We start from the raw sequence: 5,744 nt of genomic DNA on the forward strand, positions 1-5,744 counted from the left end.
TAAACCCTTTCTTTAAGTTAGTTACTGCCGAGCGGGTGGCCGTGTTTAAGGAATATAATTTAAGTCGGTCTTATGACAAAACACGAAGACATAGAATCGGTCAAGGGAGGGTGAATTTCAGAAGAACTGCAAGCTCGCTCAACAACAAAGGCTATTTCGCCAAGCTGTACACTCCTCAGAAGGCAGCGACCAAGACATTAAGCTTGTAGTATCCCAACTCCATTTTAATGTATTGATAGAAAAAACGCGGATAGGGGTTTAAATAGAGCTCAAAATGTACCATGTTTAACATTGTTTCGAAATATGACGGTAAACAAATATATATTTTTTGGTTATGTTCAATTGTCACATGATTAAATGTTGCATGCGGAGGTGTCGTGGTGCTCGATTGTCGCATGATCAAATGTCACACGCGGAAGTGTCGTGATGCTCGAGTGCCGCATGCCAAACTGCACCATGTCTATGTGGCCCTATGCTCTTGTGCAGGGGTGGGCAACCTGCGGCCGTAGAAGGAAATTTGTGCGGCCGTGACACGTAATTTAATTAGGCCTACTATTTGTTTGCGGCCGTCGACAGGCCAATTGAATTTACGAAATGATCCCGAATGAGAGATTTTAAGTAATCTTGAATTTTTTTTTCGCGCCTTGCGCGATGCAATGCTATATTTATTTTTTCGATTTTATTATAGTAGCGCCCTTTGCAATCTGAACCCCCCAGTACATATGCGAACAGCAGAGGAAAATGATGCGCTCCATATATAAGTACCAAGTTGGAATCGTGTGCTCCTCACGAAAGAAATTTGTTTCTGGTACGTTCAGGCGATTCCAATCTATTGACACTATAGCCTACCAGCAATCCTGATGGGAGGTCAAGAAATAACAGCATGCAATAAAGTGACTAATAACAATTGGTTCAACCGAAGATGCATCATCATGTGCAACTTGCCCTAAATTTCTGGAGACGCTACCTCCATCAACTCCACCAGTAAACCTGATCACATGGACTGATAAATGATAAATATTTGATGGTAATAGGGAAGATGTGGTACCGATGAGACACTGGGACCGAAAATACTTGAAAAATTCTCTGTGATAATCCCATGATTACAGTACGCGAATTTGTCTTCAATGGCATGCTGGCAGAATCTTTCCTCACATGCAAAAAACTTCGACCTGCGTGAGTTATGGGATCTGTGACAAATGATTGACGTTTTAGGAGGTGTAAACTGTAAAGCAAATTTGGATCGACAAATACATTTTTCTATATAACCTTCCAGACTAACAAACCCGCCATCATTTTTGATGTGAAGTATAGGGCTTGTATCAGGGTATTTGATGGGACATATTTTTTTGAATCAGTGCCATCCTCGAGTGGACTATTTTCAATTCAATTACAATATTTATATAGGGCTGGGGACCTATGGTACCATAGCCAAATCAAGCAAAATAGATGGACCAACTAACCATTTAACAACAGAAACACGCCTACATATAGAGAGGCTGTAAATCATAGACCTGTGGCGTTTTATTGCTATTACGAGGTATTTGAAAGTCAAAATGTAGATATGTATGTGGCATTAATTTTGTAAGTTTGGGCTTAAATCAAAACGTGATTTTGCGCCATCATTTGAGTTGATAGAATCTATTCTATTGTTGAAGGTGGCGACGAAACATTCTTCATCGGCTTGCTGCAGCGTAGATTATAGTAAACAACAAAACAAGTTGACAAATTCGAGTTTTTGAGCGTATGTCTCAAAGGTCCCATGGTCGTGTACCTTATTTGGACCCACCGGATGGGGACCGATGATACGTTCGAGCAACAAATTTTAAACGTTTGTAAATATTATTTGAAAAGGCGGATATTCATCTAAATGTCCGCGATAGGTAGAGCTTGTATGGAAGTGTCGAGACAGCCAAATATCTGCTATTCTCGGCTGAAGATTTGAGGGACATTTGAGGATGTGAGAGATCATTTGGCAATTTTTGATCCATCGGTACCACATCTCCCCTACATGAATCTACTAGTAACAATGACAAAATTAATTTGTGAATCTGAAAACCATAATTTGCCACAGTACTTATTCAAAACATGTTCACTCGCGATTCCGGTGCGCATAGTATTTTGATATGAGAATGTAGAATAGCCAAAATTTCACCAGAAATGGACATGGACAGTTTAACATGGGTATTTAGCGCCCAGCTAGCTCATTACGGTTTATGCACTTGAATGCGGCTGTAGGTTACATAGGTAATCGAAATGCGGCCGTGAATAGCAAAAAGGTTGCCCACCCCTGCTCTTGTGTAACCATGCTCAATGCTCATATGAATACATTGTCAAGTGTCCCCATGTGGAATGTGTCCCCATGTTCATGTGTCTCCATATTGCCCATATGTCCCAATGCCGATGTGTCACCATGCCAATATATCCCCACGCCAATGTGTCACCATGCTGAGGTGTCCAAATGCTGTTATGACACCATGTTGATGTGTCCCCGTGCTCATGTGTCATCAATCGTCATGCTAATGTGTCCCTACGCTCATGCTTCACCATGATCATGTGTGCCCCCCCCCCCCCCCTATGTTGTTGTGTCGTATGCTCAACAGTCGTTTTTCATTTTGTCGCATGCTCAAATGTCGGGCAACCCAACCGGATAGTTGGATATGGTATTGCAGTCTAGGGATTGTGTGAACCTCATGACATCACGTGACGTCATATTGCTAATCCCAACCCTACATTTCAGTGAAGTGATATATATTAATGTACACGGTACCTAGCGACGACTCGGGCCACATAATGCCACAATGCTGAGGTACATACTGACTTTTTAAACGTCGTCAACTATCAACTGGAGCAATCAAATCATATAATAATCCCATAAAATCAATATCTTGTGTCACTTTACCAACAATTACGACGAGGACTTGCAAGAGAATATAAGCTTAATACGCCTTCTCGGTCTAGCCCAGACCTGACAATGTACTCGGCTTCTGAGTGTTGCTACGTTGATATTGATGATAGTGTAAAACGGGTTTTACCCCGTTAACAAGTTATACAGCAGTAGCCAACACCCCAATCGTACGGATTTGGTTTTTATGATATATTAAGCATATGAAATTGAGATGGACCACGTACGCTTGCTAGATTTTTTTACATCAAGCAATGATATCAATTTCATTGATTGCTTGAATAAGCATAATTCGCTGACTATACCTACCTACTAGTGCGGAGCATGGACCGGAGCCGGATTGGATATCCGGCCGGATTTTTACAATTTTGGCCGGACCGGATCGGAGCCGGATCAGTACTTTTTCTGTTACGGCCGGAGCCGGATCACTACTTTTTTGATCCGGCCAGAATCTTTATGGATAAGCATGACTTTTATAACTATATAACTACCAACCAACCACACGTAAGTAACCTCCAAGCCAGTGTGAACATAAACGAGGCATATTTATCAATTCACGGAACCTCCGTACCGAGTAGGGCCGGATTTCTGGCCGGGCTTTTTCATTTTTGGCCGGACCGGATTGGAGCCGGACCAGTACTTTTCCAGATACGGCCGGAGCCGGACCAGAGAATTGAACAACCGGGTCGGAGCCGGACCAGAGAATTTGTCGATCCGCTCCGCAGTACTACCTACATGTAGCGTATTTCGCTCTTGATGTTATATGATTTGGGGTCAAGCTCACAGCAGAGAGTCACTAAATATACACAAACAGAAAGCTGGATATTGCGAGCAAACTTTTGTAACAAAGCAGGTATCATTTTTGAGATTGTAAAGGTGCATGCTCGTTTACTCTTGATTTTTATGCTGCCAGCGCCATGCATAGTGGCCCGCAGTTGAAATGCAATAAATTTCAATCAAAGATGTTATAATGACGTGAAAATTGTAATATATGAAAAAGGTTCATGGTGCAGAACCTATCAAGGTTCGTTTGTGAACGTGAACTTCTAAATTTCTGAGGTTCGCACACAGAACGCGAACGTGAACCTCACGTTCACACCATCCCTATATTGCACCTTATCCTTTTCAACTTCCTGAGGTTTCGTATTTTATCCTGCATTTTGGCTAATAATTCTGGAATGGGCTACCGCTACATGCGTAGGTTATTAGCAGTTCTACGTAGGCGTGAGCGATACAGCGCCTTTATGCATGTGCATATAATCAACTTTTTATTCGTTCCTCGATTCAGAATAAATAGATACTCCATCTGTATTTAAAACAGTTAGCATAATGCAGTGGTTCCCAAAGTGGGCGCCAGCGCCCCCTGGGGGCGTTCGCGAGCGTGAAAGGGGCGCTGGCTATGAAATGGGCGATTGGGGGGCGCTGGCTATAAAATTGGGCGGTAGGGGGCGCTGAGAGAAAACGGCGGCGGTGTAGGTTTAGAAAGCAACTGCTGCGTATACTGCTAAAACGATTGATTAATATAGCAGCTAGATTCGCAGTCAAAATGTAGAATCGATTAGGTATAAGGGCAATTTAAGGCCGTCCGTCTATTTATTCAGCTGTACCGGAAAAGTCCATTATTATTTGACAATGTTGATACTGCCCATCAATGGACAGGATGGATCGAGTGACTTGACTTGACTCGAGTCAAAATGTGCAATGACTCGTGACTCGAAGGTAGTGACTTGATCCTAACACTGGCCTATTCTTGAGTGTTTGTCCAAATACACGAGACTTGAATCAAGTAATACGGAATGTATCGGGCAGTGTTGGGATGACTCGAGTCATGACTTGACTCGAAACAACTTTTTCGTATGACTTGACTTGACTCGAGTCACTTTGCAAAAAGGACTTGACTTGGCACTTCAGAAATGTTTATTGACTCGTGACTCGGAGCAAAATTGTACGTTTCACTGATCCTCGATTGTTACATCACAGATAAATTGACCGCAAACGAAACGATCACAGCTTATACGTTGTCGTAGTAGCAGTATATTATTAATATAATAGCAACGTGTAGCCTATCTTTGTTTTTAGACGGCTCAGTGCTCACATTTACCAACGCTCTTCTGATTTAAATTGAACGAATATAGTTTATGCGCTTATATTCTCACGAATCTGCAGATGGGGAGTGTATATTGTACCCAGGGCTGTGGAGTCGGTAAATTTTACCACCGACTCCGGCTCCGACTCCGACTCCACACATTTTCAATATTCCGACTCCTGAGTCTTTAAATGTACCGACTCCGACTCCTGGGTCTTTGAACGTACCGACTCCGACTCCAGCATTATTACCAATTTACTTCGAAAATTATATGCCACATTGTCAGTTGAATGACTATCATACAACCATTAAACATATGCAAACATATGATTAACTGTGGCATGCTAAACTGTTTCATTGTGGCACAGCTCGAATTATCCACTATGCAATTAACATGAAATAAAGATTTGCTAAATATCCTTCCTCATTCAAGTTTTTATAAAATGAACTCTCTAATATCCTGAAATGAATGAATCATTCAAATATGGCAGATATCCAATCCTGTATAATAAAAATGTAGATAAAAAATTCACGTGTAGCTCTTGTGTATGACTCAGCAACTAATAAAGAAATTAAACTTACTAATTTTGTCATTGCACACTATCCTGATTACAAGCACAAACACTCTTACTACTAATGATAGACATTGGTCATAAATGGAATTTAGTCAAGTAGTCAAAGACCATAGCCAGACTTGTACAAACTAAACATTTAGTTAGTTGACGGTCAACTAACTAACAGTTTTTTGAGTAG

This window comes from Botryllus schlosseri, chromosome 2, assembly GCF_051294905.1.
Source record: "Botryllus schlosseri isolate E-star chromosome 2, Bs_hap1, whole genome shotgun sequence".
NCBI lineage: Eukaryota > Metazoa > Chordata > Ascidiacea > Stolidobranchia > Styelidae > Botryllus > Botryllus schlosseri.